Raw genomic sequence first — 12,783 nt, 5'->3', positions numbered from 1 at the left:
GTTCAGTTTGTTTGACGTGAATTTTAGTTAAGATGAATAAAAAGTTGCATTTTATGTGCCATAATTACCATTCAAAGAATTGTCAGATAAAAATAAATTAAGATGGGACTTTTTGCCTCCATCAGTCAAAATTTAGCACAACCAGAAGACAGACCACTGATGGGGCGACCGACAAGAACAACAACAGTTTCACTTCTATTTTCTGACATTTTCCATCCCTTTTCATTCACCTTATATCATTTTGCAGAAAGGATTGACAAAGGCACAACACTGCATAGAGACGTGGTGTATTGTGTATTTGGTGTAGGCCTGTAGACAAGCTGATTTACAGCAATCTAATCTTTTCCCCCCAGGATTTGCTGTAGTACTTAGTGAAAGTAGTCAGAAGACGAGAAAAAGTCATGATCGGAACAAGTCCTCTCAAAAACTAAAGTCCACTTAAACCCCGGACTGGGAAGAACTTGCTTTGGGCCGATCCAAAGTCCTCCCTAATCTTCTCATAGCTACTGGCTTTAGTGGAGCCATAACCATAACACTGAGTCACTCAAATGTCCATTGGCTCGAATGTCTGTGTCATGTGTTATGACTAAAGTTAACAAGTGCCAATATGTGTTTCATCTGTTTTATTTTCACAACTCTCTATTAGCGAGAGCCGCAAAGTTCAGTGAGATGTGAAAGCTCGCAGCTTCGGACTCAGGCAAGGCTCTTGTCGGCAAACATTTCTAATAACTCTGAGCCAGAAGAACAGTTTTTCTTGAAATCGAGATTACATCTGTTTGTTTCGACATGTGAGACAATCACTGACATTTATTTGCAAGCAGGTTATCTTTCATGTGCGCAGAGCCACGTGAGTAAACCTGCGCATGTTTATACGAGAAGATGCTGAGGCATATCCATGTACACGTGATGTATCCGTGTGGTTTTACTTTTGACAGGCAGCGCACCGTTGTTGACATTTCGAAGGTAGCGTTGCCTCTGTTGTGCACCCCCTCCTGTCTCATCGTAAGGATAGATGACTTTTTAAATGCAGAGATAGGGGAAAAAGAAACAGAATTGGAGTTTATGTTGAATGGAGAACTTAACAGATTGTCCTTATAAATTGTGTCACTCCGTCCTTTTTGTGCGATCAGCCATGAGATTGTGGCATGACAAGGCCATGAGCTATACAAGGGTTTTATCCATTTCACTTGTCTTTTATTTCCCCCTCTTATGACTTTTATCTTGCTCACACCGCTTAAAGTTATTTCCTGTTCTATGTTCGAACGTCTTGGAGTTTCATCAAAGTTCTGTAAAGCTGAGTCATGTCACGAAATTGAGAGTCGAATGGAAATGACTATCTTGAGTCACACGTGTGGACAGCAGGTGTTGTCTAGAGCAGAGAGACGTGTGTGTGTGTGTGTGTGTGTGGGGTGTGTGTGTGTGTGTGTGTGTGTGTGTGGGTGTGTGTGTGTGTGTGTGTGTGTGTGTGTGTGTGTGTGTGTGTGTGTGTGTGTGTGGAACCCTGTTTCAGTTGAAGGAAATAACTTTTTTGAACAGCTAAGTTCTGAATTGCCCAGATTAATAAAACAAAGTGTGTTACAGGCATCTACTTCAACAAAGAAAACTGCTAAACCACAAAGACAACATGCGTTTCTGTTTACCTGATGCATCTGTGGATGAGAATTAGTCATAGTAAATACTTTATATATTTACAAAAAGCCCATTCTGTTTGGCAACAAAGGATGCACAGTTAACATTTTTGTGTAAAATTGCTAAAACAATTTCTAAACTAATAAACAAAAACTAGGACAGGGCGGTGGAATCTGTTGGTATCACAGTGTGAGCTAAAACTAAACAAGCAGCATAGTAAATGTTATTGAAATCTACCAGATATTACTCATGGAAACCGATCACAAATGTTGCCACTGTAGAGAAAACATGAAAAGTGTTGATGTCACAAAAATAGCTAAATATTCCGCCTGCACATACACTACAGTACCAGAAGCACTAAACTACATTTACCTACAAATGTTGAACCTCACTTTGCATCCATAACTACTCAGGTTTCTTAAGGCTACAGTTAGTTTGAGTTGACTGTGAAATAATTAGCAATCAGGAAGTTTCCCAGCCAAACTGTTTTTGCAGGTGACATCGTGTCACAGTTAACCAATTCCTGTATACTTCGCTTACCAGGAGCCATACAAGTGATTGGATATGGAGGTGTAACCTAATATTGAACTGTCATGATTGTTGTTCTCATCAGTCTGGAGAAGCACAACTCGTCAAATGAAACAATGGCCGCCGGCTGAGGTCACTTAGATTGGACATTCATCCTTCAGTATCTATTCCTGACAGGTGTTTTAATGCTCGATTCTTTTGAACACCACCTGAATTTCCTGCTCTTGATGTTCTGTCCTCTTGATTAGAGAAGTATGACAACGCTCCCCCGTTGTGGGTGCTATGACGATGAAAACAGTAAACAGACAGCTCTGGCCACATGGAAGACTAGCATAAGTTTACAGATTAGTCCTTCCCTCCAGGCGGACAGGCATGTTTCACAATGTGCTTTTACTCAGCCCATATTTTGAGTTGCGTGAGAAATTTCCATATCTCACACACTCTTGTAAATCACAATTGAACAGTAGTAACTCAGAGAATGAACTCCAAACACGACTGCTTTCAATTTGGGACCAGGGTTCCTGCCAAGGCTGGGGCGGCCTCAGAGAGACCACCCCCTCGGTGCGAATTTACAGGCCTCATCACCTCTCAAGATTGCAGGAGCGCCGGCCGTGCTCTCGTAACTCTGGGACAGATGTCTGACACCTACAGCTGGGGTTTGGTCGGAAGGTGTTGGAGGTGACAATGCCGAACCCCCACAAGTACACACACAGCTGGCACACACAGAAAACAAAAACCTCTGTTGGCTGCAATTCCCATTTTATCCTTTCAGCTAAACGTGTAAATCCCTACTACAATATGTTACATTTTTTGGGGGAAAAAATGTAAATATATTGGAATTTCATTTTTATCCCTTCTTTCAGGGGCACATCTGTGAACATAAAGAGCGAACCATGATAAGACTTACTGTGTATTTTTATCTTTTCAGTTTAAAAGCAGTAGCACGACGTATGACAGTAACATTACAAAATGTGCGCAGTTGTAAGAGAGCCTCTGGATTGTCATTATGAACAGTTTTGATGAAGCTATCACTGTATCCCAGAATTGAATCTTGCAGATGGGAGCTTCAATAATGGAGGGCATGGGGGTCTACGAGGAGCATTTTAACAGAAATGATTAGTAGAATAATTGAAATACTGTAGTTGGGACTCAATTTGATACCAAAAAAAGAAGAAATTAAGAGTAGAAACCTTTTTGCACAGCTTAAAATCAATAACAATGCAGTTCCTGTCAATGCTGTTTGACTCTCAAGTATTTTTTTCAAGTGAATTGGCCTGTTTGAGTACATTGCTGCTCTTCTCCAAGTGTTTAATTTAACCTCAGTACCGATATAGCTGTTCATCATGACAATGAAAGGATACAGAGGACAAGACAGAGCGAAAGTTGTGGAGGGATTTATAACAGGCTTAGTGTAATGAACAACATCACAACCTTTGAACATTTTCACAGAGTGCCGTTCAGTCTATTCTCTGAACATGGAAAGGGTATAGCACAACTGCAAAGCTACCAAAACATGACCACAGACATGAAGTGACAGGACAGGCAGGGGGAGAATCATCAGAAAAGCAGTCAAGAAGACTCATGGTCGCTCTGGAGGAGCTGCAGAAGTCCACTGCCCAGGTAGAAGAATGTTTTGATTGGACATCTATTTGTCACGAACCTCACAAACCTGGATTTGTTGAAAGAGCAAGAAGATGGCTACCATTGAAAACCTGATGGAGAGCCAACTTCAATGACTGTTCACAGAAGCTGTTCAATCCCAGCTGACTAAATTTAAGAGTTTTGATAAGAAGAGTGAGCAAAAATGTCAGCTTCCAGATGTGCAAGCTTAGGACAAGCATATCTCAGAAGTTCAACAGCTGGAACCGCAGCACCAGGTAGTTGCTTAAATTATCGACTCAGAGGGCTGAACACAAATGCACACCACACTTTTCAGATTTATTATTAAAGAAACAATCAGACGCTGTCATTTTTCTTCCAATTCATTTTTAGACATAAATACTTGTGTCAGTCACTGCATCTGGTTCACAGATGGATGATATTCATTTATGTCACTTCCCATATGTGTTCTCTCTCTTCACGTCATCGCGCTCAGCTAGGAGTTTTTTCGTTTTGTTCCATACAGCAGAGAGCCAACACGTTTTATGAGTTTCTGTTTGTTATTGAATGGTTTTTAAGACATTGATAAACGTCCACACAGCTCCAGCATTTATTACTTTTTATTTCTTCTTATTCCTTATTTCTTCTGGCATTGCTATGAGTAATGTGGTTGTGTCACAGCGTGGAAGTATCTGCTTCAGCAGATGGGCTACTCTGTGGAGTCCAGACTCCCGAGACAGACAAGGAGACTGGATGACTAAACCTTAACCCAGTATATGATTGTCAGTGAGAAAATATGTCTGATTTTTAACTGGTTTAGATTAACTAAACGACTGTCTTGATCTAAACAAGGCTTTTCTAAGGCTTCAGGACGCCAAGTCTCACTGAGATCCTACATCTACAGCTGTGACAGCCTTGGAGTGGCTGACCCAAAAGGTCACAAGATCACCCAGAATAGCATCAAAAGCAAAACAGGTCTCACTTGTCTCAGGTAAGGTCAGTGTTCATGTTTCAGATATACGTATATAAAAAAATAGACGGGATCAAAATGGCATCAGTGGGAGAGTTTCAAGGCAAAAACCAATTCTGAGCAAAAAGAAAACAAAAGCTTGTCTCACTTTTGCCAAAACATTTTGATGATTGCTGTGACTTTGGGGAAAGTATTCTGTGGTCTGATGAGCCCAAAGTGTTTTAGATGACACGCATTATAGCATAAAGGTAACGCAGCATTTCTGGTACTTCTCAAATGTATGATGCTCTGTTTTTTTGTGCAACGATTAGCAGGAATTTTCAAGTACGTTTTAATGGCAGCCTTCTGATCAGGACAGTTTGAACAATCTCGAACAGCGATTTCTGACACTAGAAAAAAATCCTGAAGAAAAAGCAACATGATAGTGTTTCAAAATACACCTATTAGTATGCCTCTGAATGGCTGAAAATATGAAATAAAGTCAAGGTAGACGTCAAGGAGTCCAGAGTTGAGTTGCCATTGTGCAACCTTAGATGGGTCATTTGTGTTCAAAACCTACCAATATGGCCGAATTACATCAATTCTAGAAAAGAAAAAGAGGACGTCAGAAATACCTTAGACATCAAAAAGACTCAAAGGGATGATTACTTTTCAGTATATTACGGAGATCATGCTTTTGTTAAAATAAATTAATTTGAAGCTGCAGTTTGTTTTTTGCATAAAATTCAGTTTTATGATTTGATGCATTTAAATGTGACCAAAAAAAGAAAAGAAAAGTGGAACGAGGAGTCTTCTTTTCCACAGCCCTGTAACTTGGTCACCAGGACCTCACAGGAATAATTTATCCAATTGAGTCATTTGCAGTTTCCACATCAAATTCCAAAGTGATAAAAGACAAGATGCTACTATTATAATATTTAATTCAAAATTTCAGTGCTGGTGGTAACAACAAGGAGGAATTGTGGAGTGGCCTGACAAGTCTCTGGCAGGTCAAAGCCCACAATAATTGCACAGGCCCAAAGAAGGGAGGTTGGTAGAGTAAACTTGGCTCTGCAGAACCACACACTGAGATCATGTGGGAAGAAATGAAAGCTTTTTGAACCACCCAGAATAATTCATGTGAGATGCTCGACATCTCTGTGTCCATAACCTGCATAACTGTGACAGCTTCATCACACAGAAATGGTTCACACATGGACGTTTGACAGCGACACAAGTAAACCAATTTTTGGATCTGTCCAAAGCTAATTACCAGTCATAGTATAGCCGACTGCATTACATAAGGAGGTTCAGCAGAAAACAAACAAACAGAACCTCATGCTCTTCTTGTGCCGTCACTGAGGGGTGGGAGTCTGACATGAAAAAGGCAGGACAGAATTTTCTAAGATCCCTGAATAATGAGTTTACATTGGAGCTAAATAGGAACAGAAGGGTGACGGGTTTATGTTTGCTTTCCATTTTCAGTTCTGGCACAGATTCAGGCCACCTTGAAGAGTCTGAAAACCATTACCCAGGACAGTTGGTCAAAAGTGCACACTGTATAGGATATCATCGTGGTGTGCCTCACAGAGAGACAGAGTGATGAGGACGAAGATGGAGGAGGAGGGAGAAAAGGAGGGAGGGAAGGGGTGTTACGGATAAGATATCGTGCGAGAAGAGGAGAAACTGAGACTAACACAAGTTCAGTGTGCCCTCTTCCAGAGACGTCTCAGTTACAGCCAGCTCGCCGTGTCACTGGTGCAGATGTGTTTGGTTTCAGAGAAACAAAGGCATCCTGAGCGAGTGATGTAACTCGGAGCGCCCGTACCTTCATGGCTGTCTGGCACATCACTTTTTGCATGCAACTGCAGATTAGGTAAAGACAGGCCTGCAGACAGGGTTTTCTCCTCCATTGTCTCCTCCACACGCACCCACGGAACATGCATAAAGAGGGGTCACGCATATGAAGACAGCATCAATCGCTCTCTCATATGGCTCACAGCGAGGCGCTGACTGATCCCTCTGAAAAAGAAGCAGAAACAAAGATAGGTGTGTGTCGGTGGAAGTATGTGAATGGGATCTGATGAGAATTTCTTTATAGCTGGTTTGCCTCAACAAATGTTTGTTTGCATGTGCGTGTGTGTGTGTATTTAGGAAGCAGGTCAGATTGTGGGTTTTTTTTTTATCCTTTCTTCACAGTGTGCCTTCAAGGCTGGATTACTGCACATTTATTGTGCCCTAACATGCTGACAGCTCACGGATCTAATGCTTACGGGCAGCTTAGAATCGCGCTGCCTTGCTACTCAGTTGTTTGTTTTAAGCAGGTTTGATGTATGGGAAGCTCATACTGAAGGCCCAGAAATTCCTACCTCGTTATCTTAAAGGGCTGCACTTTTAAATAGAAATTTTAGACGTTTGCCATAACTCATTTTTACTACCGAAATAATTTTTTTTTTAAAGTTCACTAGCCACATGTGTTTGAATTCTCCCTGCAAACCCTGGTACTTCTCAAATCTATTATGCTCTGGTTTTTTTATGCAGTGATCAGCAGGAATGTTCAAATCCGTTTTAATGGCAGCCTTCTGGTCCCTGTCAGGATGGTGGGCCAGCATCTGCACAACTTGGAGAAATCTCAGGATGTTACTTTGGTTGATCTAAATCTCTTTTAGTGATGTGTCTTTCATGAACATATATCATATCTCACAAAGGCATTTATGACCACAAATTCAACTCTTTTTTTTTTTTAAATCCTCTGTGATTAATAATCTGGTGACATCGAAGGATCTAAATTGTGTGTGTAACGACTGGATATTGAGAACTTTTATCCATGTAGGTGCAATAAAACCAAACATTTTTCATGTCCGAGTGATGATTTAGTTATTAATGTTTACCGTAGCCAGCAAACGGTCATGGGTTTTTAATGATTTTAGATTTATTGCTGGTTTTATAACATCTGTTTGACATAAATAAATCCTGGGCTCTATTGCACCTAACAAGATCAAATCCAAAATAGCACCACTTACAGGGGCAACATAGTTAATTATAGGGACTAGGAGATTAATCAGAATGAATTATGAATTTACTACTAAAATATCTGACTGACATAAACTGGTCATTTATGTTATTGCATGAAAAACCACTAAATTTTTAGTAGTGCACCAGCATGGGGCGGCTTAGGTAATTAAGGAAGGAGGAGGTTAGAAAGAGGTTATACAGGGAGGAGTAGGGCGAGGATGTTTTGATCTTTATAAAAGCCATGCGGCTAATATCAATAATAATAAAATGACATACTACATTTTACTGGGGTCATAAGTCATGATTAATTGCCATATTTATGACTCACAGCACCACAGATGCTGTACATCATAATTCATTACATAAAATATCAAAATTAATCATTTCTAAAAAATCTCTTTTTGAGAGACGGTGTCCCTTTTCTCTCGATAGATCAAGAATTTTTAAACCATGCTACTAAATTAAATTCAAAAATACTTTATTTACCCCACAGAAAAATTAAGCGTTATCATAACTCATCCCAGTGTCTGCAGTGGTTGTGGATGGTGATTTACGGTACCAGTTTGTTGTGATGGTGTCATGACTGTCATGACATGCTAACAGTTCGGTATCTGGGCGGTAGGAATGATATGTCACACTAAAGTGTCCTGGAGATCAGTATTAGTTGATGGCAAATACTGCTAATCCATTGCATTTGCTTTTGCCACTCCTCTCTAATGATGCTCCCATGCAAAATAATACCTTGTTGTCATGGTTACGCATCACAACAACTCTTTTGCTTTTACACACATGCTTCTCCTGACTTGCGGTAATATTCACAGTTTGGAGTCACCAAGCCAAAATTCTTGGGTTCAGCTTCCTGTGCGGATCAGAATCTGCCAGAGGTATTAATAATTTTAAGGTTGACTGGATACACTCTGTTCTCCTCTGTTCACATGTGTTCTGTTGGCAATAGTTGTTTTAAGTCTGTATTATGATTTTAATGACCTTTTCATTGTTATTTTTCTTTCAACACAACAGCTCTGTGATGTAATATTTAGTGCTGTTTCCTCACAGCATGATGGTGTCTCATCAAATCTTGCGCAGAATAAATCTCAGTATTTCATTTTTGGAGAAAGCTTCAAATGCAGTAAAGCCAGTTTTAAATTTTCCACCTTTTATGTCTTCACTGACAGTAAAGTAATGAAGAAAAATAAGAAGAAGAAGAGTTTCTTCTTCCTGTTTGTTCCCTACTTTGGCGTTTGTCAAACATCAAACTCTCACTGCCCAGCCTGTCAGTTCACCACATAAAAATCTTATAGAAATACATTTTGTGATATGATTGTAATTTAAAACAAACAAACAAAAAAACTGGTGACACTTCAGGGGATGTGAACACTTAACCAAGGCATAATGAAATGAAACCTTACATGGAGCGATGTCTTCATTGCAGATTACCACGGGTCTTGCATTGGTCTAATATTACTTTGTGACAGAAGTTTGGTTACATGACTTAATTTCACACAGGATTGTTTTAATCAAATATTGATGCTTTTGCTTTTCTTTGTTTTTTTTTATACAGCTTTTATACATTTTGCTCAGGTTTACAGATGGCTTTCAATGTTGATCTTAAAGCAGCGAGGTCTCACATGCGTTTCATCTCAAACGCATAGGTTTGTTTCGTCAAAGATCAAAATCTGTTTTCTTTCATTTTCTAAAAAAACCCCCCACAAATATCACAAATTTGTGGTGCATCCGCTCTCCGCCTGCAGATTTGACAATGTAATAAAGTCAGTTTCTGTCAGCATCTGCGCTGTGAAAACCCTGCTATCGATCTCAGGATGAGAACCTCTGCTCCAAAACCCAAGGAGTACATCCAAATGCAACAGAAGGAGAAGAAAAGGAGCCCAGCTGATAATGGAAGGTGTTGTATGACTTTAAGAGCTGGGCTGGAGGACAATTCTTGAAATATTAGATCATTCAATTAGTTCATCTTTAACTAATCATGTCTTGACAGCTACAATGCGAGATCCTGAACAGTCTACCTCTGGCGCATGCTAATGTGCTGAGCTTATAAACCCTACTCTAATGTAAACGTAATACCTTGTTCTTACAGAATGGATTTTAAACATGTTTGCTGTTTCAAATTGCCAGGTTTCTGTCATGTTAAAAGTGAAATCACACAAAATCATTTTAAAACCTTTTCTATTCCTAATGTGACATCTGCAATGTTCAATGAAACAGAAAAACAAACAATTCTGTTTGATAGCATAATGTAATAATAATAATAATAATAATAATAATAAACTGTAATAATCTATCTCAATTTCTCCTTGCATGCCTGGAGTAAAGAATGGGTTTGGATCCAGAGTTCTGGTCTTCCAAAGACAACTTTCATTTTTAGTCAAAATCTACCAAAACCATGTTAACAGATGTGTTTGGGTCTGACAAAGCCAAACTTACATTGAGTAACAAATCCAAAAGGGTTTGTTCCAGTAAGGATGCTCGGCATCAACGACATCACTGCAAAAGGGGCAATCACGAAGGAGAATCATGCCTGTTTCTGTGAAACATGGATTCAGTGAATTATGTTCTTGATTGTGCTTCAGGTGGAACAGAGGTTTTACTTAAAACGAATCTTTTCTTTCAGCCGTTGCCACATTCTTCTCCAGTCTAAACCTACCCTCTGCCTCCTCTGTCTTCAATTCAACTCTTTTGTCACAAATCACTCCTGAAGCTATTCTCCATCCACTCCTTCCTACTCAGACGCTCTTCTTCACCTCTTTAACGCAACCCCCGATTTCCTGCACAGTGCGCCATTGTGACCTCTGCTCCTTGTAACCTCACTGTTCCACCGAACTCCCTCTCATTCACACACACGTTCTCTGTCTGGTTATGGCTAACTTCATCGTATTCATCGTATTTCAAGTGCATACCTCCGACTCTCCCAATTGTCTTCCACTGGTTCTCACCACAAATCATGATGCCGTCTGTAAACATCATTGTCCATGGAGATTCCTGCCTGACCCCATCACCAGAGCAAATAAGAAGGGCCGCTGTAGTGAAGCTATCTGTCACTGCAGCACACCTCACCACTGTCTAACATACTTCTCTGCCACTCCAGATTTTCCCACACCGCATCTCCTTCCTCGTCACTCCTTTGCATGCTTCTTCTAAAGCCACAAAGACATAATAAAGTTCTTTCTGAACAAAGATGGCATGTGTGGTCCTTCTCCTTGGCATAAAACCGTACTGCCGATCACAAATAGTTGCCTCTTGTCTAAGTCCCTTCCCTCATGCAGAAAAGCAAGTGCAGAGGAGTCTCCACTGTGCTTTGGTCTGACCACCTGCAACTTGCTTGTGTCACATAAAGTAAATGAAAGCCATACTTGCAATCTGGGGTCTGGAGGGCTGCTAGATGGATGTGTAATGGGAAAGCAGCACACTCCCTCTGCACTGTACACAACAGTCATTAGGAGACCTATCTGTTGAACGCTTGCATGCTAAGCTGTAATTTTCAGACTGTTTTGTGTGTGCGTGTGTCTGTGAAGGAGTTCCTTTTGTTTGAGTGTGTGTGTGTGTGTGTGTGTGCGCTTAAGAGGCCGTTGGTGGCAGACGTGAAGCAGAAAAGCTGTTTTTTTATGTGTCTGTGTTGTGTGAGTGTTTGCTATTATCTGGATGTCATCACGACCACAGAAATCAGGGCCTGATAGGATCTTCCCAGCTCACTCCCGCGATCCCCAGCCAGAGTCACGAGAGCCAAAGGTCTCCTTTGACCAAACACACACACACACACACACACACACACACACACACACACACACACACACACACACACACACACACACACACACACACACACACACACACACACACACACACACACACACACACACACTGACATAGATGTGGACCCTGCATCATGCATTGCTTCCACATTTTGTAGGCAAACAACTCGACATGTGAAGTGAGGTGGAATTCCCGCCTTTGTGGGAAACATGCCCAGAACCATTTGTAAGCCCTTCTCCTCCGCCGCCTCCTAACTCTTTACAGATTGTAGTTGTGGACTTCTATATTAAGTTACTATGCTGCAGTTTTCAACCCTTCCTTCTATGGGTCCCATCAGACAAAAATAAAAGGGGCAATCACATTTTTTTTGTGTGTGTCTGGCTTACATCCACATGTTTTCTCAAATGTATGCATTTCAAAAGTACTGGAGAACCTAATCTGCAGCCTTCACTATACTGATGTAAACATGTGGCAAGACTTTTACAAAGTGTTGACAGTTTATATGTAGACAAAGTTGAACTATAGAGAGAGTATTGCATTATATGTCATACATCAAGCCCTTGAGAAGTCTCTCATGAAGAAAAATTATGATTTCTCTGTCTGAGGATGGGAATCTACAAGATGGAGGAATTGGGAGACAGCCACAATTTGTGTGTGTTGAGCCAACTCAGATTGGCTGAACACAGTCTGAGTGTTGAGCAATGTGTCTCCTTCAAATCAATAATAGACAGCGGTAACAACATTACTATTGATTTTATTATACTAAGCACAAAATTTGACACCAGAGTCTGAGTGCATTACAATGTCTGCATGTAAAATGCAAGCAATGCAGTTTTGGTTCTACCGCCTATCCTTGTCCAGGTTTCAGTTCAGGTCTTTCTCCAACTTGTGCCATTTTCAAGGCTTTCATCTGTCTTTTAGTCTTTGTCCTGTGAATATATAAAAAAGAAACAAATAGCCTAATCCTACATCACTAAAGTGCCTAGAAAAAGCAACATTTTTACTTTCTAACTCCAAATTTTAATTCATTCTATGTAAATTTCTTGGGACAGAGATCAATACAAAGACAGTGAGGTTAATGCATGATTTTCAAGAGCCATGCACCAATGTGTCATGTATCCTGAAAAGGTATGAGATGGGTAGAATGCATTTGGACGAGCTTTGAACATGTCGCTCAAGAATCTACATCTCTTGTCCCTGAGTACGCCTGCTGTGCAACTTTTAGACACAAAAGTGCTCCAACACACCTGAATCAAAAAGCTCAATTACATCCATGGCACATCAGCAAGTTGTGC

This window comes from Poeciliopsis prolifica, unplaced genomic scaffold, assembly GCF_027474105.1.
Source record: "Poeciliopsis prolifica strain line A6 unplaced genomic scaffold, Auburn_PproV2 SCAFFOLD021, whole genome shotgun sequence".
Taxonomy (NCBI): Eukaryota; Metazoa; Chordata; class Actinopteri; order Cyprinodontiformes; family Poeciliidae; genus Poeciliopsis; species Poeciliopsis prolifica.
Note: the sequence above shows the minus strand (reverse complement) of the source record.